This window comes from Phyllobates terribilis, unplaced genomic scaffold (assembly GCF_046119375.1).
Source record: "Phyllobates terribilis strain yellow unplaced genomic scaffold, ASM4611937v1 Scaffold_1017__1_contigs__length_469563, whole genome shotgun sequence".
Lineage (NCBI taxonomy): Eukaryota > Metazoa > Chordata > Amphibia > Anura > Dendrobatidae > Phyllobates > Phyllobates terribilis.
In genome coordinates, this window is record NW_027363777.1 from 206,294 (window position 1) to 228,549 (window position 22,256).

A 22,256-nucleotide genomic window follows, 5' to 3' on the forward strand; every position below is an offset into this window, starting at 1 on the left:
ACCTTCACCCCCTGCTGTTCCCACCCGCCTCAACACCGTTGGAAGGGAGGAGAACCAATTAAGGCGGGGGGTGGGGTGGAACGAGCAGCTGTCTACCCTTAGCAGGAGGGCTCCTGATTACATACCTCTCCTGCTGCTGCTGCTGCTGGCTGTCCAGCAGCAGACTGAAGGTGGCTGCTGCTGTGCACAGGTATATAAAGGCTCAGAGCCTATTATGACACGCGCAGCCAGCGTTCCATTGCCACATTCCATCTACTGCAGGCAGGATACCTGGCTGGCTGAATGTCGCTGAGAAGCTCACAGAGACCGCCATAAGCAACAGTTTAACAGAATGCCACAGACTAATCAACCAAACTTTTTGGGTTGGGTTCTCTTTTATAGTCTGCAGGCATTAAATGAAAGAAGTCAGTGTTCCAGCAGAAGGAGACAACGTTTCAGAAAAGGCATTGTAGCAAACCAAAAAAGAAATTTTAAGCGCAGCAGAGTAACCAGCGCACATACCTGTTAGCTCAGGTGAATTTAAAAGGCTGCTGTTGATAACAAGGGCATTTGCTAAATAGATGGTGTGTGTGCAACAATATACTGAAAGGTCAATTATATTGTGCAGCTTATCTCACCACCTGTAGTTATTTAGGTGAAAGCTCCAAAATGCTTGCCTAATATGTCTGTTTATCTAAAAGGAAGTAAAAAGGGAGAGCTAGAAAGATAGCATTGCATCACATTACATGGCAATGCAATGCACAGTTGCTGAAGTTGAACCAAAATGAGCTTGTAATCTGGCTTCTGCAACTTTGAACATGAAAAATCCAATGAGGAGAAGAAAAGCAAAGCCAAAGAGTCCATCCCAAAATCCGACAAACAAGCAAAATGAACAAAAAACATTGAATTCAATTCTTTCTGATTTTAGAAACTGCATTAAAGAAGGGGTGCACCGGTCCTGGAGATACTGCAATACCAGGTCAATGCGTGGAGTGGACAGAGCAAGCTCTTTTTCCATCTCCCTGTTCTAAAAATCCATTTAATATATGGTCCCCAGATAGGGGACGTATCAGATATTAAACTGATAAGAACAGATACTACACTTGATCTTAGCCAAAAGGCCGAGAAGCGATAACCAGAATTGGTTTCAAACTACGGAGCCACCCAAGGATCCTGAAAAGTCCATTTGTGGAGATGAGCTCCTGGACTCCCGTTAAGAAGACATGTTGTCAACCTCTAGATCCCTTACATGCCTGCACTTTTCGGCTTGCTGCTGCTGCAATCCACGCGTTTTAGATCTGCATAACTCCACCTCTTTAAACACAGCACCTTCACCCCCTGCTGTTCCCACCCGCCTCAACACCGTTGGAAGGGAGGAGAACCAATTAAGGCGGGGGGTGGGGTGGAACGAGCAGCTGTCTACCCTTAGCAGGAGGGCTCCTGATTACATACCTCTCCTGCTGCTGCTGCTGCTGGCTGTCCAGCAGCAGACTGAAGGTGGCTGCTGCTGTGCACAGGTATATAAAGGCTCAGAGCCTATTATGACACGCGCAGCCAGCGTTCCATTGCCACATTCCATCTACTGCAGGCAGGATACCTGGCTGGCTGAATGTCGCTGAGAAGCTCACAGAGACCGCCATAAGCAACAGTTTAACAGAATGCCACAGACTAATCAACCAAACTTTTTGGGTTGGGTTCTCTTTTATAGTCTGCAGGCATTAAATGAAAGAACTCAGTGTTCCAGCAGAAGGAGACAACGTTTCAGAAAAGGCATTGTAGCAAACCAAAAAAGAAATTTTAAGCGCAGCAGAGTAACCAGCGCACATACCTGTTAGCTCAGGTGAGTTTAAAAGGCTGCTGTTGATAACAAGGGCATTTGCTAAATAGATGGTGTGTGTGCAACAATATACTGAAAGGTCAATTATATTGTGCAGCTTATCTCACCACCTGTAGTTATTTAGGTGAAAGCTCCAAAATGCTTGCCTAATATGTCTGTTTATCCAAAAGGAAGTAAAAAGGGAGAGCTAGAAAGATAGCATTGCATCACATTACATGGCAATGCAATGCACAGTTGCTGAAGTTGAACCAAAATGAGCTTGTAATCTGGCTTCTGCAACTTTGAACATGAAAAATCCAATGAGGAGAAGAAAAGCAAAGCCAAAGAGTCCATCCCAAAATCCGACAAACAAGCAAAATGAACAAAAAACATTGAATTCAATTCTTTCTGATTTTAGAAACTGCATTAAAGAAGGGGTGCACCGGTCCTGGAGATACTGCAATACCAGGTCAATGCGTGGAGTGGACAGAGCAAGCTCTTTTTCCATCTCCCTGTTCTAAAAATCCATTTAATATATGGTCCCCAGATAGGGGACGTATCAGATATTAAACTGATAAGAACAGATACTACACTTGATCTTAGCCAAAAGGCCGAGAAGCGATAACCAGAATTGGTTTCAAACTACGGAGCCACCCAAGGATCCTGAAAAGTCCATTTGTGGAGATGAGCTCCTGGACTCCCGTTAAGAAGACATGTTGTCAACCTCTAGATCCCTTACATGCCTGCACTTTTCGGCTTGCTGCTGCTGCAATCCACGCGTTTTAGATCTGCATAACTCCACCTCTTTAAACACAGCACCTTCACCCCCTGCTGTTCCCACCCGCCTCAACACCGTTGGAAGGGAGGAGAACCAATTAAGGCGGGGGGTGGGGTGGAACGAGCAGCTGTCTACCCTTAGCAGGAGGGCTCCTGATTACATACCTCTCCTGCTGCTGCTGCTGCTGGCTGTCCAGCAGCAGACTGAAGGTGGCTGCTGCTGTGCACAGGTATATAAAGGCTCAGAGCCTATTATGACACGCGCAGCCAGCGTTCCATTGCCACATTCCATCTACTGCAGGCAGGATACCTGGCTGGCTGAATGTCGCTGAGAAGCTCACAGAGACCGCCATAAGCAACAGTTTAACAGAATGCCACAGACTAATCAACCAAACTTTTTGGGTTGGGTTCTCTTTTATAGTCTGCAGGCATTAAATGAAAGAAGTCAGTGTTCCAGCAGAAGGAGACAACGTTTCAGAAAAGGCATTGTAGCAAACCAAAAAAGAAATTTTAAGCGCAGCAGAGTAACCAGCGCACATACCTGTTAGCTCAGGTGAGTTTAAAAGGCTGCTGTTGATAACAAGGGCATTTGCTAAATAGATGGTGTGTGTGCAACAATATACTGAAAGGTCAATTATATTGTGCAGCTTATCTCACCACCTGTAGTTATTTAGGTGAAAGCTCCAAAATGCTTGCCTAATATGTCTGTTTATCCAAAAGGAAGTAAAAAGGGAGAGCTAGAAAGATAGCATTGCATCACATTACATGGCAATGCAATGCACAGTTGCTGAAGTTGAACCAAAATGAGCTTGTAATCTGGCTTCTGCAACTTTGAACATGAAAAATCCAATGAGTAGAAGAAAAGCAAAGCCAAAGAGTCCATCCCAAAATCCGACAAACAAGCAAAATGAACAAAAAACATTGAATTCAATTCTTTCTGATTTTAGAAACTGCATTAAAGAAGGGGTGCACCGGTCCTGGAGATACTGCAATACCAGGTCAATGCGTGGAGTGGACAGAGCAAGCTCTTTTTCCATCTCCCTGTTCTAAAAATCCATTTAATATATGGTCCCCAGATAGGGGACGTATCAGATATTAAACTGATAAGAACAGATACTACACTTGATCTTAGCCAAAAGGCCGAGAAGCGATAACCAGAATTGGTTTCAAACTACGGAGCCACCCAAGGATCCTGAAAAGTCCATTTGTGGAGATGAGCTCCTGGACTCCCGTTAAGAAGACATGTTGTCAACCTCTAGATCCCTTACATGCCTGCACTTTTCGGCTTGCTGCTGCTGCAATCCACGCGTTTTAGATCTGCATAACTCCACCTCTTTAAACACAGCACCTTCACCCCCTGCTGTTCCCACCCGCCTCAACACCATTAGAAGGGAGGAGAACCAATTAAGGCGGGGGGTGGGGTGGAACGAGCAGTTGTCTACCCTTAGCAGGAGGGCTCCTGATTACATACCTCTCCTGCTGCTGCTGCTGCTGGCTGTCCAGCAGCAGACTGAAGGTGGCTGCTGCTGTGCACAGGTATATAAAGGCTCAGAGCCTATTATGACACGCGCAGCCAGCGTTCCATTGCCACATTCCATCTACTGCAGGCAGGATACCTGGCTGGCTGAATGTCGCTGAGAAGCTCACAGAGACCGCCATAAGCAACAGTTTAACAGAATGCCACAGACTAATCAACCAAACTTTTTGGGTTGCGTTCTCTTTTATAGTCTGCAGGCATTAAATGAAAGAAGTCAGTGTTCCAGCAGAAGGAGACAACGTTTCAGAAAAGGCATTGTAGCAAACCAAAAAAGAAATTTTAAGCGCAGCAGAGTAACCAGCGCACATACCTGTTAGCTCAGGTGAGTTTAAAAGGCTGCTGTTGATAACAAGGGCATTTGCTAAATAGATGGTGTGTGTGCAACAATATACTGAAAGGTCAATTATATTGTGCAGCTTATCTCACCACCTGTAGTTATTTAGGTGAAAGCTCCAAAATGCTTGCCTAATATGTCTGTTTATCCAAAAGGAAGTAAAAAGGGAGAGCTAGAAAGATAGCATTGCATCACATTACATGGCAATGCAATGCACAGTTGCTGAAGTTGAACCAAAATGAGCTTGTAATCTGGCTTCTGCAACTTTGAACATGAAAAATCCAATGAGGAGAAGAAAAGCAAAGCCAAAGAGTCCATCCCAAAATCCGACAAACAAGCAAAATGAACAAAAAACATTGAATTCAATTATTTCTGATTTTAGAAACTGCATTAAAGAAGGGGTGCACCGGTCCTGGAGATACTGCAATACCAGGTCAATGCGTGGAGTGGACAGAGCAAGCTCTTTTTCCATCTCCCTGTTCTAAAAATCCATTTAATATACGGTCCCCAGATAGGGGACGTATCAGATATTAAACTGATAAGAACAGATACTACACTTGATCTTAGCCAAAAGGCCGAGAAGCGATAACCAGAATTGGTTTCAAACTACGGAGCCACCCAAGGATCCTGAAAAGTCCATTTGTGGAGATGAGCTCCTGGACTCCCGTTAAGAAGACATGTTGTCAACCTCTAGATCCCTTACATGCCTGCACTTTTCGGCTTGCTGCTGCTGCAATCCACATGTTTTAGATCTGCATAACTCCACCTCTTTAAACACAGCACCTTCACCCCCTGCTGTTCCCACCCGCCTCAACACCGTTGGAAGGGAGGAGAACCAATTAAGGCGGGTGGTGGGGTGGAACGAGCAGCTGTCTACCCTTAGCAGGAGGGCTCCTGATTACATACCTCTCCTGCTGCTGCTGCTGCTGGCTGTCCAGCAGCAGACTGAAGGTGGCTGCTGCTGTGCACAGGTATATAAAGGCTCAGAGCCTATTATGACACGCGCAGCCAGCGTTCCATTGCCACATTCCATCTACTGCAGGCAGGATACCTGGCTGGCTGAATGTCGCTGAGAAGCTCACAGAGACCGCCATAAGCAACAGTTTAACAGAATGCCACAGACTAATCAACCAAACTTTTTGGGTTGGGTTCTCTTTTATAGTCTGCAGGCATTAAATGAAAGAAGTCAGTGTTCCAGCAGAAGGAGACAACGTTTCAGAAAAGGCATTGTAGCAAACCAAAAAAGAAATTTTAAGCGCAACAGAGTAACCAGCGCACATACCTGTTAGCTGAGGTGAGTTTAAAAGGCTGCTGTTGATAACAAGGGCATTTGCTAAATAGATGGTGTGTGTGCAACAATATACTGAAAGGTCAATTATATTGTGCAGCTTATCTCACCACCTGTAGTTATTTAGGTGAAAGCTCCAAAATGCTTGCCTAATATGTCTGTTTATCCAAAAGGAAGTAAAAAGGGAGAGCTAGAAAGATAGCATTGCATCACATTACATGGCAATGCAATGCACAGTTGCTGAAGTTGAACCAAAATGAGCTTGTAATCTGGCTTCTGCAACTTTGAACATGAAAAATCCAATGAGGAGAAGAAAAGCAAAGCCAAAGAGTCCATCCCAAAATCCGACAAACAAGCAAAATGAACAAAAAACATTGAATTCAATTCTTTCTGATTTTAGAAACTGCATTAAAGAAGGGGTGCACCGGTCCTGGAGATACTGCAATACCAGGTCAATGCGTGGAGTGGACAGAGCAAGCTCTTTTTCCATCTCCCTGTTCTAAAAATCCATTTAATATATGGTCCCCAGATAGGGGACGTATCAGATATTAAACTGATAAGAACAGATACTACACTTGATCTTAGCCAAAAGGCCGAGAAGCGATAACCAGAATTGGTTTCAAACTACGGAGCCACCCAAGGATCCTGAAAAGTCCATTTGTGGAGATGAGCTCCTGGACTCCCGTTAAGAAGACATGTTGTCAACCTCTAGATCCCTTACATGCCTGCACTTTTCGGCTTGCTGCTGCTGCAATCCACGCGTTTTAGATCTGCATAACTCCACCTCTTTAAACACAGCACCTTCACCCCCTGCTGTTCCCACCCGCCTCAACACCGTTGGAAGGGAGGAGAACCAATTAAGGCGGGGGGTGGGGTGGAACGAGCAGCTGTCTACCCTTAGCAGGAGGGCTCCTGATTACATACCTCTCCTGCTGCTGCTGCTGCTGGCTGTCCAGCAGCAGACTGAAGGTGGCTGCTGCTGTGCACAGGTATATAAAGGCTCAGAGCCTATTATGACACGCGCAGCCAGCGTTCCATTGCCACATTCCATCTACTGCAGGCAGGATACCTGGCTGGCTGAATGTCGCTGAGAAGCTCACAGAGACCGCCATAAGCAACAGTTTAACAGAATGCCACAGACTAATCAACCAAACTTTTTGGGTTGGGTTCTCTTTTATAGTCTGCAGGCATTAAATGAAAGAAGTCAGTGTTCCAGCAGAAGGAGACAACGTTTCAGAAAAGGCATTGTAGCAAACCAAAAAAGAAATTTTAAGCGCAGCAGAGTAACCAGCGCACATACCTGTTAGCTCAGGTGAGTTTAAAAGGCTGCTGTTGATAACAAGGGCATTTGCTAAATAGATGGTGTGTGTGCAACAATATACTGAAAGGTCAATTATATTGTGCAGCTTATCTCACCACCTGTAGTTATTTAGGTGAAAGCTCCAAAATGCTTGCCTAATATGTCTGTTTATCCAAAAGGAAGTAAAAAGGGAGAGCTAGAAAGATAGCATTGCATCACATTACATGGCAATGCAATGCACAGTTGCTGAAGTTGAACCAAAATGAGCTTGTAATCTGGCTTCTGCAACTTTGAACATGAAAAATCCAATGAGGAGAAGAAAAGCAAAGCCAAAGAGTCCATCCCAAAATCCGACAAACAAGCAAAATGAACAAAAAACATTGAATTCAATTCTTTCTGATTTTAGAAACTGCATTAAAGAAGGGGTGCACCGGTCCTGGAGATACTGCAATACCAGGTCAATGCGTGGAGTGGACAGAGCAAGCTCTTTTTCCATCTCCCTGTTCTAAAAATCCATTTAATATACGGTCCCCAGATAGGGGACGTATCAGATATTAAACTGATAAGAACAGATACTACACTTGATCTTAGCCAAAAGGCCGAGAAGCGATAACCAGAATTGGTTTCAAACTACGGAGCCACCCAAGGATCCTGAAAAGTCCATTTGTGGAGATGAGCTCCTGGACTCCCGTTAAGAAGACATGTTGTCAACCTCTAGATCCCTTACATGCCTGCACTTTTCGGCTTGCTGCTGCTGCAATCCACGCGTTTTAGATCTGCATAACTCCACCTCTTTAAACACAGCACCTTCACCCCCTGCTGTTCCCACCCGCCTCAACACCGTTGGAAGGGAGGAGAACCAATTAAGGCGGGGGGTGGGGTGGAACGAGCAGCTGTCTACCCTTAGCAGGAGGGCTCCTGATTACATACCTCTCCTGCTGCTGCTGCTGCTGGCTGTCCAGCAGCAGACTGAAGGTGGCTGCTGCTGTGCACAGGTATATAAAGGCTCAGAGCCTATTATGACACGCGCAGCCAGCGTTCCATTGCCACATTCCATCTACTGCAGGCAGGATACCTGGCTGGCTGAATGTCGCTGAGAAGCTCACAGAGACCGCCATAAGCAACAGTTTAACAGAATGCCACAGACTAATCAACCAAACTTTTTGGGTTGGGTTCTCTTTTATAGTCTGCAGGCATTAAATGAAAGAAGTCAGTGTTCCAGCAGAAGGAGACAACGTTTCAGAAAAGGCATTGTAGCAAACCAAAAAAGAAATTTTAAGCGCAGCAGAGTAACCAGCGCACATACCTGTTAGCTCAGGTGAGTTTAAAAGGCTGCTGTTGATAACAAGGGCATTTGCTAAATAGATGGTGTGTGTGCAACAATATACTGAAAGGTCAATTATATTGTGCAGCTTATCTCACCACCTGTAGTTATTTAGGTGAAAGCTCCAAAATGCTTGCCTAATATGTCTGTTTATCCAAAAGGAAGTAAAAAGGGAGAGCTAGAAAGATAGCATTGCATCACATTACATGGCAATGCAATGCACAGTTGCTGAAGTTGAACCAAAATGAGCTTGTAATCTGGCTTCTGCAACTTTGAACATGAAAAATCCAATGAGGAGAAGAAAAGCAAAGCCAAAGAGTCCATCCCAAAATCCGACAAACAAGCAAAATGAACAAAAAACATTGAATTCAATTCTTTCTGATTTTAGAAACTGCATTAAAGAAGGGGTGCACCGGTCCTGGAGATACTGCAATACCAGGTCAATGCGTGGAGTGGACAGAGCAAGCTCTTTTTCCATCTCCCTGTTCTAAAAATCCATTTAATATATGGTCCCCAGATAGGGGACGTATCAGATATTAAACTGATAAGAACAGATACTACACTTGATCTTAGCCAAAAGGCCGAGAAGCGATAACCAGAATTGGTTTCAAACTACGGAGCCACCCAAGGATCCTGAAAAGTCCATTTGTGGAGATGAGCTCCTGGACTCCCGTTAAGAAGACATGTTGTCAACCTCTAGATCCCTTACATGCCTGCACTTTTCGGCTTGCTGCTGCTGCAATCCACGCGTTTTAGATCTGCATAACTCCACCTCTTTAAACACAGCACCTTCACCCCCTGCTGTTCCCACCCGCCTCAACACCGTTGGAAGGGAGGAGAACCAATTAAGGCGGGGGGTGGGGTGGAACGAGCAGCTGTCTACCCTTAGCAGGAGGGCTCCTGATTACATACCTCTCCTGCTGCTGCTGCTGCTGGCTGTCCAGCAGCAGACTGAAGGTGGCTGCTGCTGTGCACAGGTATATAAAGGCTCAGAGCCTATTATGACACGCGCAGCCAGCGTTCCATTGCCACATTCCATCTACTGCAGGCAGGATACCTGGCTGGCTGAATGTCGCTGAGAAGCTCACAGAGACCGCCATAAGCAACAGTTTAACAGAATGCCACAGACTAATCAACCAAACTTTTTGGGTTGGGTTCTCTTTTATAGTCTGCAGGCATTAAATGAAAGAAGTCAGTGTTCCAGCAGCAGGAGACAACGTTTCAGAAAAGGCATTGTAGCAAACCAAAAAAGAAATTTTAAGCGCAGCAGAGTAACCAGCGCACATACCTGTTAGCTCAGGTGAGTTTAAAAGGCTGCTGTTGATAACAAGGGCATTTGCTAAATAGATGGTGTGTGTGCAACAATATACTGAAAGGTCAATTATATTGTGCAGCTTATCTCACCACCTGTAGTTATTTAGGTGAAAGCTCCAAAATGCTTGCCTAGTATGTCTGTTTATCCAAAAGGAAGTAAAAAGGGAGAGCTAGAAAGATAGCATTGCATCACATTACATGGCAATGCAATGCACAGTTGCTGAAGTTGAACCAAAATGAGCTTGTAATCTGGCTTCTGCAACTTTGAACATGAAAAATCCAATGAGGAGAAGAAAAGCAAAGCCAAAGAGTCCATCCCAAAATCTGACAAACAAGCAAAATGAACAAAAAACATTGAATTCAATTCTTTCTGATTTTAGAAACTGCATTAAAGAAGGGGTGCACCGGTCCTGGAGATACTGCAATACCAGGTCAATGCGTGGAGTGGACAGAGCAAGCTCTTTTTCCATCTCCCTGTTCTAAAAATCCATTTAATATATGGTCCCCAGATAGGGGACGTATCAGATATTAAACTGATAAGAACAGATACTACACTTGATCTTAGCCAAAAGGCCGAGAAGCGATAACCAGAATTGGTTTCAAACTACGGAGCCACCCAAGGATCCTGAAAAGTCCATTTGTGGAGATGAGCTCCTGGACTCCCGTTAAGAAGACATGTTGTCAACCTCTAGATCCCTTACATGCCTGCACTTTTCGGCTTGCTGCTGCTGCAATCCACGCGTTTTAGATCTGCATAACTCCACCTCTTTAAACACAGCACCTTCACCCCCTGCTGTTCCCACCCGCCTCAACACCGTTGGAAGGGAGGAGAACCAATTAAGGCGGGGGGTGGGGTGGAACGAGCAGCTGTCTACCCTTAGCAGGAGGGCTCCTGATTACATACCTCTCCTGCTGCTGCTGCTGCTGGCTGTCCAGCAGCAGACTGAAGGTGGCTGCTGCTGTGCACAGGTATATAAAGGCTAGAGAGCCTATTATGACACGCGCAGCCAGCGTTCCATTGCCACATTCCATCTACTGCAGGCAGGATACCTGGCTGGCTGAATGTCGCTGAAAAGCTCACAGAGACCGCCATAAGCAACAGTTTAACAGAATGCCACAGACTAATCAACCAAACTTTTTGGGTTGGGTTCTCTTTTATAGTCTGCAGGCATTAAATGAAAGAAGTCAGTGTTCCAGCAGAAGGAGACAACGTTTCAGAAAAGGCATTGTAGCAAACCAAAAAAGAAATTTTAAGCGCAGCAGAGTAACCAGCGCACATACCTGTTAGCTCAGGTGAGTTTAAAAGGCTGCTGTTGATAACAAGGGCATTTGCTAAATAGATGGTGTGTGTGCAACAATATACTGAAAGGTCAATTATATTGTGCAGCTTATCTCACCACCTGTAGTTATTTAGGTGAAAGCTCCAAAATGCTTGCCTAATATGTCTGTTTATCCAAAAGGAAGTAAAAAGGGAGAGCTAGAAAGATAGCATTGCATCACATTACATGGCAATGCAATGCACAGTTGCTGAAGTTGAACCAAAATGAGCTTGTAATCTGGCTTCTGCAACTTTGAACATGAAAAATCCAATGAGGAGAAGAAAAGCAAAGCCAAAGAGTCCATCCCAAAATCCGACAAACAAGCAAAATGAACAAAAAACATTGAATTCAATTCTTTCTGATTTTAGAAACTGCATTAAAGAAGGGGTGCACCGGTCCTGGAGATACTGCAATACCAGGTCAATGCGTGGAGTGGACAGAGCAAGCTCTTTTTCCATCTCCCTGTTCTAAAAATCCATTTAATATATGGTCCCCAGATAGGGGACGTATCAGATATTAAACTGATAAGAACAGATACTACACTTGATCTTAGCCAAAAGGCCGAGAAGCGATAACCAGAATTGGTTTCAAACTACGGAGCCACCCAAGGATCCTGAAAAGTCCATTTGTGGAGATGAGCTCCTGGACTCCCGTTAAGAAGACATGTTGTCAACCTCTAGATCCCTTACATGCCTGCACTTTTCGGCTTGCTGCTGCTGCAATCCACGCGTTTTAGATCTGCATAACTCCACCTCTTTAAACACAGCACCTTCACCCCCTGCTGTTCCCACCCGCCTCAACACCGTTGGAAGGGAGGAGAACCAATTAAGGCGGGGGGTGGGGTGGAACGAGCAGCTGTCTACCCTTAGCAGGAGGGCTCCTGATTACATACCTCTCCTGCTGCTGCTGCTGCTGGCTGTCCAGCAGCAGACTGAAGGTGGCTGCTGCTGTGCACAGGTATATAAAGGCTCAGAGCCTATTATGACACGCGCAGCCAGCGTTCCATTGCCACATTCCATCTACTGCAGGCAGGATACCTGGCTGGCTGAATGTCGCTGAGAAGCTCACAGAGACCGCCATAAGCAACAGTTTAACAGAATGCCACAGACTAATCAACCAAACTTTTTGGGTTGGGTTCTCTTTTATAGTCTGCAGGCATTAAATGAAAGAAGTCAGTGTTCCAGCAGAAGGAGACAACGTTTCAGAAAAGGCATTGTAGCAAACCAAAAAAGAAATTTTAAGCGCAGCAGAGTAACCAGCGCACATACCTGTTAGCTCAGGTGAGTTTAAAAGGCTGCTGTTGATAACAAGGGCATTTGCTAAATAGATGGTGTGTGTGCAACAATATACTGAAAGGTCAATTATATTGTGCAGCTTATCTCACCACCTGTAGTTATTTAGGTGAAAGCTCCAAAATGCTTGCCTAATATGTCTGTTTATCCAAAAGGAAGTAAAAAGGGAGAGCTAGAAAGATAGCATTGCATCACATTACATGGCAATGCAATGCACAGTTGCTGAAGTTGAACCAAAATGAGCTTGTAATCTGGCTTCTGCAACTTTGAACATGAAAAATCCAATGAGGAGAAGAAAAGCAAAGCCAAAGAGTCCATCCCAAAATCTGACAAACAAGCAAAATGAACAAAAAACATTGAATTCAATTCTTTCTGATTTTAGAAACTGCATTAAAGAAGGGGTGCACCGATCCTGGAGATACTGCAATACCAGGTCAATGCGTGGAGTGGACAGAGCAAGCTCTTTTTCCATCTCCCTGTTCTAAAAATCCATTTAATATATGGTCCCCAGATAGGGGACGTATCAGATATTAAACTGATAAGAACAGATACTACACTTGATCTTAGCCAAAAGGCCGAGAAGCGATAACCAGAATTGGTTTCAAACTACGGAGCCACCCAAGGATCCTGAAAAGTCCATTTGTGGAGATGAGCTCCTGGACTCCCGTTAAGAAGACATGTTGTCAACCTCTAGATCCCTTACATGCCTGCACTTTTCGGCTTGCTGCTGCTGCAATCCACGCGTTTTAGATCTGCATAACTCCACCTCTTTAAACACAGCACCTTCACCCCCTGCTGTTCCCACCCGCCTCAACACCGTTGGAAGGGAGGAGAACCAATTAAGGCGGGGGGTGGGGTGGAACGAGCAGCTGTCTACCCTTAGCAGGAGGGCTCCTGATTACATACCTCTCCTGCTGCTGCTGCTGCTGGCTGTCCAGCAGCAGACTGAAGGTGGCTGCTGCTGTGCACAGGTATATAAAGGCTAGAGAGCCTATTATGACACGCGCAGCCAGCGTTCCATTGCCACCTTCCATCTACTGCAGGCAGGATACCTGGCTGGCTGAATGTCGCTGAAAAGCTCACAGAGACCGCCATAAGCAACAGTTTAACAGAATGCCACAGACTAATCAACCAAACTTTTTGGGTTGGGTTCTCTTTTATAGTCTGCAGGCATTAAATGAAAGAAGTCAGTGTTCCAGCAGAAGGAGACAACGTTTCAGAAAAGGCATTGTAGCAAACCAAAAAAGAAATTTTAAGCGCAGCAGAGTAACCAGCGCACATACCTGTTAGCTCAGGTGAGTTTAAAAGGCTGCTGTTGATAACAAGGGCATTTGCTAAATAGATGGTGTGTGTGCAACAATATACTGAAAGGTCAATTATATTGTGCAGCTTATCTCACCACCTGTAGTTATTTAGGTGAAAGCTCCAAAATGCTTGCCTAATATGTCTGTTTATCCAAAAGGAAGTAAAAAGGGAGAGCTAGAAAGATAGCATTGCATCACATTACATGGCAATGCAATGCACAGTTGCTGAAGTTGAACCAAAATGAGCTTGTAATCTGGCTTCTGCAACTTTGAACATGAAAAATCCAATGAGGAGAAGAAAAGCAAAGCCAAAGAGTCCATCCCAAAATCCGACAAACAAGCAAAATGAACAAAAAACATTGAATTCAATTCTTTCTGATTTTAGAAACTGCATTAAAGAAGGGGTGCACCGGTCCTGGAGATACTGCAATACCAGGTCAATGCGTGGAGTGGACAGAGCAAGCTCTTTTTCCATCTCCCTGTTCTAAAAATCCATTTAATATATGGTCCCCAGATAGGGGACGTATCAGATATTAAACTGATAAGAACAGATACTACACTTGATCTTAGCCAAAAGGCCGAGAAGCGATAACCAGAATTGGTTTCAAACTACGGAGCCACCCAAGGATCCTGAAAAGTCCATTTGTGGAGATGAGCTCCTGGACTCCCGTTAAGAAGACATGTTGTCAACCTCTAGATCCCTTACATGCCTGCACTTTTCGGCTTGCTGCTGCTGCAATCCACGCGTTTTAGATCTGCATAACTCCACCTCTTTAAACACAGCACCTTCACCCCCTGCTGTTCCCACCCGCCTCAACACCGTTGGAAGGGAGGAGAACCAATTAAGGCGGGGGGTGGGGTGGAACGAGCAGCTGTCTACCCTTAGCAGGAGGGCTCCTGATTACATACCTCTCCTGCTGCTGCTGCTGCTGGCTGTCCAGCAGCAGACTGAAGGTGGCTGCTGCTGTGCACAGGTATATAAAGGCTCAGAGCCTATTATGACACGCGCAGCCAGCGTTCCATTGCCACATTCCATCTACTGCAGGCAGGATACCTGGCTGGCTGAATGTCGCTGAGAAGCTCACAGAGACCGCCATAAGCAACAGTTTAACAGAATGCCACAGACTAATCAACCAAACTTTTTGGGTTGGGTTCTCTTTTATAGTCTGCAGGCATTAAATGAAAGAAGTCAGTGTTCCAGCAGAAGGAGACAACGTTTCAGAAAAGGCATTGTAGCAAACCAAAAAAGAAATTTTAAGCGCAGCAGAGTAACCAGCGCACATACCTGTTAGCTCAGGTGAGTTTAAAAGGCTGCTGTTGATAACAAGGGCATTTGCTAAATAGATGGTGTGTGTGCAACAATATACTGAAAGGTCAATTATATTGTGCAGCTTATCTCACCACCTGTAGTTATTTAGGTGAAAGCTCCAAAATGCTTGCCTAATATGTCTGTTTATCCAAAAGGAAGTAAAAAGGGAGAGCTAGAAAGATAGCATTGCATCACATTACATGGCAATGCAATGCACAGTTGCTGAAGTTGAACCAAAATGAGCTTGTAATCTGGCTTCTGCAACTTTGAACATGAAAAATCCAATGAGGAGAAGAAAAGCAAAGCCAAAGAGTCCATCCCAAAATCTGACAAACAAGCAAAATGAACAAAAAACATTGAATTCAATTCTTTCTGATTTTAGAAACTGCATTAAAGAAGGGGTGCACCGGTCCTGGAGATACTGCAATACCAGGTCAATGCGTGGAGTGGACAGAGCAAGCTCTTTTTCCATCTCCCTGTTCTAAAAATCCATTTAATATATGGTCCCCAGATAGGGGACGTATCAGATATTAAACTGATAAGAACAGATTTTTTTCTTTTTCATTTTGTTCTTATATTTCAGTTGTTATTTCTCTTCTAATATTTCTCTTGCCTTATAATCTGTTCATGCTACAACGTTCCACAGATGAAAGTTCCATAGACTCTTGGCTCTTTTTTTCCCAATTCTCTTCAGATCTAACAGGTAATAAATATATATTTCACTTAGTGCTAATTTTATGCATTCACTTTCACTTATAAAATCTCTTTTAAAAAGCAATATGTTTCGGACTTTCCATAGCGCATTCTTTATTCCATTTATCATTATCCAAATGACTCTTTCTTTTTCTTTTGATTGACATGTAAAATTTCCATATAAAACTACTTCGTGATTTAAAAACTTAAGACCAGTAACAAACTTTAAGAGACTTCCAACTTCTTTCCAGACATTTTGGGCATAAAAACAGTTCCAAAAGGTGTGTAAAACTGTTTCCTCTCTAACACAGCCTGTTCTAGGGCATCTTGCAGTATTGCACAATCCCCTTCTGTGTTGAAAAAATCTAACAGGAACACATTCTTGCACTATTGCCCATGCCAAGTCTTTATATTCATTTGTTAGATAAGGTGCATAAGTCATTCTCCAAATTCTTCCACTTTTAGTGTAAGTAAAGTTTGCCACTGCTGTCATCGTTTCTTTTCTCTTTGTCTCTAGAGCCAGTCTTCTTGAATTTGACAGCATCTCCACATCTACTTCAGGTAAGTTATAAAGTCTAATTGTTTTTTCTAGTAAGACATATTGTTTTGGCGGTGTAATTAGGACAGGAGAATTTTGGGGCAATGTTATCCACTTTCTTTTCCTAAAGATATCTCCAGCTGCATATCTTAAGTAGAAAGACCAATGAGTTCTTAGATTGGTCATTTTGAAGCAAAAACTAAAGAACTTTAGGTACAAAAAATTTTTGATATTTGGGATATTCTTTCCACCATATTTATGCTGCTTGTACATTGTCTCTCTTCGAACCTTCTCCATTTTTGATCCCCACAGAAAAAGAAAAATTTGTCTCTGGAGAAACTTTACTGTGTTCTCATTCGGGGGGTACACCATACTTAAAAACAACATTATCGGCAACAACAAAGACTTAATGATCAAGTTTTTACCTTCCATTGATAATTTTCTGAGTTTCCATAAACTTATCTTCTTTTGCATTTTCTCCTTCACCAACTGCCAACTTTCTTCTCCATCATTCTTTTTTGTAAACACAACACCTAAAATTTTGATCTTATCACTTCTTATTTTAAGTTGAGGAATCTGCGCATCTGACCAATCACCGAATCCAAGACATTCGCTCTTCTCCAAGTTCAGTTTGAAGGCAGATGCTAAACAGAAAAAATCAGTAGTTCTTACTGCTCTTCTCAGCGATTGTTCTGAGTCGCACAGGATCGTGATGTCATCCATGTACCCCAGTGACTTAGTACTTAGTCCATTTCCACCTGGTATGGGTACACCTTTCACCATCTTATCTTTCCTCAACATTGCCAGTAGAGGCTCGATTGCGCAGATAAAGAGCAGAGGCGAAAGTGGGCATCCTTGTTTGACGCCTGACTTTAGAAAAACTTCTGAAGATAAAAAACCATTAATTAAAATCCTGCTAAAACTTCCATCATATAAAAGTGCAATGTGCTTAATAAAAACATCCGGGAATTTCATTTTCTTTAACACAGAATACAGGTACTTATGAGAGACTCTGTCGTACGCTTTCTGGAAATCAAGGGACAGAAGAGCTAGCTTTTGCTTCCTCTCTTGCTGATACCAAATTGCGTCCCGTATAATATTCAAGTTTTCTGCAATTGTACGACCAGGCACACCACATACCTGATCAGGATGCACGACCTTCTCTATCACCTTCTTCATTCTGTTCACCATGATTTTTGCCATAATTTTATAATCTACGTTGAGTAACGTGATTGGTCTCCAGTTCTCTAGATTAGTCTTATCTCCTTTTTTAAAAAGCAGGGTGACCACACCACTTCTCCAAGATTCAGGCAATTTGTCACATAAAAAGACAGCTTTAAAAATCTCAAACAGGTCGTCTTTTAAAATCTCCCAAAAAGTAAGATAAAATTCAATTTGTAGTCCGTCAGTACCCGGTGTTTTTCCTCTAGAAAAGCTTTTGATTGCACTTAGCAGTTCTTCTTCACAGATATCTTCAATCAACAACTCTTGATCTTGCTTTTCAAGGTGATTCTGCAATGAATTAAGAGCATCAGGTAAAAAATCAGCGTCAATTTTCTTTTCGCTAAAAAGATTTTGATAAAAAGTTTGCGCTTTGTCCAACAGTCCATCTTTAGTTGTTTCACCATCAAGTTCTTTAATTAATTCTTTGCTTTCTAAAGATTTTTTGAAAAAGAACCTGGAACATGTTTCATTTTTTTCCATATGTCCTACCTTGGCGTTGAAAATTATTTCTTTGCCTTTCTGTTCAATTGCTTTTTTAATGTCTTCTTTGACTTGTAAAATAACATCCTCCATATCTATCCCTGCATTTCTGAGTTTGTAACCTGTTTGCAGTTTTGTATTCAGGTCTTTAAACCATTTCTGATTCTGTCTGGCCTTCCTTTTGCCAGCTAAGAGAAAAAAATGTCTAATTTGAGACTTCACATACTCCCACCATTCTAGAATTCTTTTGTAATAATGTTTTTTCCCCTGTAGTTTTTTATAAAATTTCAAAAATTCCTCTTTTATACTTTCATCTTCCAGCAGCAGAGTGTTCAACTTCCAGACACCTCGCCCTTTCTCTAGACTGGGCAATTCCAAGTGAGTAATTAACGTTTTGTGGTCAGAAAAGATGTTACCTGTTAGATCCACTTTATTCACTTTAAAACTCTGTGATGTCAGAACAAAGTCAATTCTTGATTTTAGAAGATTGTTCTCCCAAGTGTATCCTGGTTCAGAGGTATTCTTTACTCTCCAGACATCATTCAGGCAAGTATCGTCGATTAGATTTTTTAACTGCATCTCAGTTTTGTCTTTCCTTCTAGTACCTGATGTCCTATTTTCATCAGACCGGATACAATTGAAGTCACCGCCAACCACAGTTGGTGTAGGACCAGGTATAAAGAGTTTGATGAGATCTAATAAACTGGATCTTTCCTCTTTAATCGGAGATGCATAAACATTAATCAGCTTGAACTCGGATCCACAGTAACTCACATTAATAACTAGTGCACGTCCAGGTTCAACTTCAGTGAACGAGGTAACCTTAAAGTCTTTGTTTTTAAACAGGACGCCAACACCAGTAGCACGCGATCCATTTTCACCGGACCAGATGGAAGGTCCGTTCGCCCAATCTTCCCTTAGTTTGTTATAGTTAGGGTCATGGTCAATGCCACATTCTTGAAGTAAAAAAATATCAGCATCTAAAGTCATCAGGTAAGAAAATAAAGCAGCTCTCTTGACAGAGCCCTTTAAACTCCTCACATTTAGTGAGGCAATTTTGAGTGTAGCCATAAATCATTTAAACAGAGCTTGAGTCCGTATCTGACATGAATCCGACCGGGGTAGAGGGACCCGCAGAAACGTCCGTGTCTGAGAATTCCTCGATGTTCACCGGATCAGATGGGTTTACAGGTTTAGGAACTGAGATGATCGGTTTAGGTGAGTAATTAGGGAGGACTATTTTCAAACGCCCAGCAGGTCTTTTGCTGGCGCTCTCTCCCTTAAACAAACTCGACTTCTCCTTTTTCCTTTTCCTCAAAACCTCCACGTCAATGTTAATCTCCTCCTCCTCCTCCTCACCACCAGCCTCCTTAGAAGACTCCTCTCCCATCTCCACTTCAGACTCAGCTGGATTCTCCTCCACCACATGACCATCTGGACTCTCCGACCAATCCTTGAGAACAATGCTATCCCCAGGCGGGTCCCCAGCAGTGTCCTTGGGCGGATCCCCAGAAGGGTTCCCGGGAGGGTCCTTGGATTTGTCTGTTTGTTCTTCAGGACTGGACCGCTTCGGAGGGGCTCCCCCCCGAGCTGCATCTGCATAGCTGAAGGTCTTTTTTCTCAACGGACAATCCCGAAAAGAGTGCCCAGGGATACGGCAGATATTACAGATCATCTGATTTGGGCAGTTCAGAGTGACATGTCCTTTTTGATAGCACTTCTTGCAAAGAGCGTTCTCCTCCTTGCAGCTCTCAAAGGAATGCCCAAAGTCCATACATTTTCTGCAGAAGATAGGCATCCCTGGATAGAAGAGTCTTCCTCTCTCTCTGCCAATCAGGAAGCTCTGAGGCGGATGAATGAGTCCACCAATTCCCAAACCTTCTCTCAGCGTCACGATGAACTTGTATTTTCCGGTCCACAACCTCTCAGAGTTCATGATTTTGTGAGAAAAGTGGACCTCAGAGCAATAGTTATGCAGAAACGCAGCCACATCCTTTTCAGAGACATGCGGATTGCTCATATGAACCACCACAGACTTCTCTTCTGCCAGGCAGAGGGTCACAAAACACAGTCCTTTAAGATCTTCCTCCTGAAGTCTCAGCTTGATCTGATGGTAAAAATTCTGAGATGCCACTTCAGAGGTCAGGGTAAGCACAAAGCGTCCAGGAGCATCTTGAAGTGCCAGAATGTTCTCCCTTTTCACCTGCAGGATCTCAAGCAGGACCTTCCTCACGAAGAAAGACAGGGAGAACTTGTCACGGGCTCGCTCTTCAACTTCAATCTTGAAAGAGTTCTTGATCTTCAAGTCGCCAGCTCCAGCAGAACGGAGAGTAGCCGATGTCGCCATCGCCATATTCAGATAAGTCGATCGCCTTCTTGGTTCTCTTCAGCACGCACACCCCCTATAGCAGCAGGAGGCTTAAGACAGTAGAACTGCCGATGCCTCAAGGCCGAGGATGCGATAGGCTTTGGAGTCTTCCAGCAACAACACTTGGTCGTAGCCAAAAGGCCGAGAAGCGATAACCAGAATTGGTTTCAAACTACGGAGCCACCCAAGGATCCTGAAAAGTCCATTTGTGGAGATGAGCTCCTGGACTCCCGTTAAGAAGACATGTTGTCAACCTCTAGATCCCTTACATGCCTGCACTTTTCGGCTTGCTGCTGCTGCAATCCACGCGTTTTAGATCTGCATAACTCCACCTCTTTAAACACAGCACCTTCACCCCCTGCTGTTCCCACCCGCCTCAACACCGTTGGAAGGGAGGAGAACCAATTAAGGCGGGGGGTGGGGTGGAACGAGCAGCTGTCTACCCTTAGCAGGAGGGCTCCTGATTACATACCTCTCCTGCTGCTGCTGCTGCTGGCTGTCCAGCAGCAGACTGAAGGTGGCTGCTGCTGTGCACAGGTATATAAAGGCTAGAGAGCCTATTATGACACGCGCAGCCAGCGTTCCATTGCCACATTCCATCTACTGCAGGCAGGATACCTGGCTGGCTGAATGTCGCTGAAAAGCTCACAGAGACCGCCATAAGCAACAGTTTAACAGAATGCCACAGACTAATCAACCAAACTTTTTGGGTTGGGTTCTCTTTTATAGTCTGCAGGCATTAAATGAAAGAAGTCAGTGTTCCAGCAGAAGGAGACAACGTTTCAGAAAAGGCATTGTAGCAAACCAAAAAAGAAATTTTAAGCGCAGCAGAGTAACCAGCGCACATACCTGTTAGCTCAGGTGAGTTTAAAAGGCTGCTGTTGATAACAAGGGCATTTGCTAAATAGATGGTGTGTGTGCAACAATATACTGAAAGGTCAATTATATTGTGCAGCTTATCTCACCACCTGTAGTTATTTAGGTGAAAGCTCCAAAATGCTTGCCTAATATGTCTGTTTATCCAAAAGGAAGTAAAAAGGGAGAGCTAGAAAGATAGCATTGCATCACATTACATGGCAATGCAATGCACAGTTGCTGAAGTTGAACCAAAATGAGCTTGTAATCTGGCTTCTGCAACTTTGAACATGAAAAATCCAATGAGGAGAAGAAAAGCAAAGCCAAAGAGTCCATCCCAAAATCCGACAAACAAGCAAAATGAACAAAAAACATTGAATTCAATTCTTTCTGATTTTAGAAACTGCATTAAAGAAGGGGTGCACCGGTCCTGGAGATACTGCAATACCAGGTCAATGCGTGGAGTGGACAGAGCAAGCTCTTTTTCCATCTCCCTGTTCTAAAAATCCATTTAATATATGGTCCCCAGATAGGGGACGTATCAGATATTAAACTGATAAGAACAGATACTACACTTGATCTTAGCCAAAAGGCCGAGAAGCGATAACCAGAATTGGTTTCAAACTACGGAGCCACCCAAGGATCCTGAAAAGTCCATTTGTGGAGATGAGCTCCTGGACTCCCGTTAAGAAGACATGTTGTCAACCTCTAGATCCCTTACATGCCTGCACTTTTCGGCTTGCTGCTGCTGCAATCCACGCGTTTTAGATCTGCATAACTCCACCTCTTTAAACACAGCACCTTCACCCCCTGCTGTTCCCACCCGCCTCAACACCGTTGGAAGGGAGGAGAACCAATTAAGGCGGGGGGTGGGGTGGAACGAGCAGCTGTCTACCCTTAGCAGGAGGGCTCCTGATTACATACCTCTCCTGCTGCTGCTGCTGCTGGCTGTCCAGCAGCAGACTGAAGGTGGCTGCTGCTGTGCACAGGTATATAAAGGCTCAGAGCCTATTATGACACGCGCAGCCAGCGTTCCATTGCCACATTCCATCTACTGCAGGCAGGATACCTGGCTGGCTGAATGTCGCTGAGAAGCTCACAGAGACCGCCATAAGCAACAGTTTAACAGAATGCCACAGACTAATCAACCAAACTTTTTGGGTTGGGTTCTCTTTTATAGTCTGCAGGCATTAAATGAAAGAAGT

At 44.0% G+C, this 22,256-nt stretch overlaps 13 non-coding genes across 13 annotated transcripts; all 13 read right to left on the bottom strand.

The window, feature by feature from the left end:
* Nucleotides 1-921: 921 nt before the first annotated feature.
* Nucleotides 922-1,112, bottom strand: LOC141241438 (U2 spliceosomal RNA). The gene has a single exon (XR_012306179.1). It is a non-coding gene; the product is annotated as a U2 spliceosomal RNA (small nuclear RNA).
* A 1,115-nt stretch (nt 1,113-2,227) lies between these two features.
* LOC141241440 (U2 spliceosomal RNA) lies at nt 2,228-2,418 on the bottom strand. The gene has a single exon (XR_012306181.1). It is a non-coding gene; the product is annotated as a U2 spliceosomal RNA (small nuclear RNA).
* Nucleotides 2,419-3,533: 1,115 nt separating this feature from the next.
* LOC141241441 (U2 spliceosomal RNA) lies at nt 3,534-3,724 on the bottom strand. Its single transcript, XR_012306182.1, has one exon. It is a non-coding gene; the product is annotated as a U2 spliceosomal RNA (small nuclear RNA).
* A 1,115-nt stretch (nt 3,725-4,839) lies between these two features.
* LOC141241561 (U2 spliceosomal RNA) lies at nt 4,840-5,030 on the bottom strand. Its single transcript, XR_012306298.1, has one exon. It is a non-coding gene; the product is annotated as a U2 spliceosomal RNA (small nuclear RNA).
* Nucleotides 5,031-6,145: 1,115 nt separating this feature from the next.
* On the bottom strand, nt 6,146-6,336 carry LOC141241442 (U2 spliceosomal RNA). Its single transcript, XR_012306183.1, has one exon. It is a non-coding gene; the product is annotated as a U2 spliceosomal RNA (small nuclear RNA).
* A 1,115-nt stretch (nt 6,337-7,451) lies between these two features.
* Nucleotides 7,452-7,642, bottom strand: LOC141241562 (U2 spliceosomal RNA). The gene has a single exon (XR_012306299.1). It is a non-coding gene; the product is annotated as a U2 spliceosomal RNA (small nuclear RNA).
* A 1,115-nt stretch (nt 7,643-8,757) lies between these two features.
* LOC141241443 (U2 spliceosomal RNA) lies at nt 8,758-8,948 on the bottom strand. The gene has a single exon (XR_012306184.1). It is a non-coding gene; the product is annotated as a U2 spliceosomal RNA (small nuclear RNA).
* Nucleotides 8,949-10,063: 1,115 nt separating this feature from the next.
* LOC141241444 (U2 spliceosomal RNA) lies at nt 10,064-10,254 on the bottom strand. Its single transcript, XR_012306185.1, has one exon. It is a non-coding gene; the product is annotated as a U2 spliceosomal RNA (small nuclear RNA).
* A 1,116-nt stretch (nt 10,255-11,370) lies between these two features.
* LOC141241445 (U2 spliceosomal RNA) lies at nt 11,371-11,561 on the bottom strand. Its single transcript, XR_012306186.1, has one exon. It is a non-coding gene; the product is annotated as a U2 spliceosomal RNA (small nuclear RNA).
* Nucleotides 11,562-12,676: 1,115 nt separating this feature from the next.
* LOC141241514 (U2 spliceosomal RNA) lies at nt 12,677-12,867 on the bottom strand. Its single transcript, XR_012306252.1, has one exon. It is a non-coding gene; the product is annotated as a U2 spliceosomal RNA (small nuclear RNA).
* A 1,116-nt stretch (nt 12,868-13,983) lies between these two features.
* Nucleotides 13,984-14,174, bottom strand: LOC141241446 (U2 spliceosomal RNA). Its single transcript, XR_012306187.1, has one exon. It is a non-coding gene; the product is annotated as a U2 spliceosomal RNA (small nuclear RNA).
* A 1,115-nt stretch (nt 14,175-15,289) lies between these two features.
* Nucleotides 15,290-15,471, bottom strand: LOC141241613 (U2 spliceosomal RNA). The gene has a single exon (XR_012306345.1). It is a non-coding gene; the product is annotated as a U2 spliceosomal RNA (small nuclear RNA).
* Nucleotides 15,472-21,465: 5,994 nt separating this feature from the next.
* LOC141241448 (U2 spliceosomal RNA) lies at nt 21,466-21,656 on the bottom strand. The gene has a single exon (XR_012306188.1). It is a non-coding gene; the product is annotated as a U2 spliceosomal RNA (small nuclear RNA).
* Nucleotides 21,657-22,256: the final 600 nt, after the last annotated feature.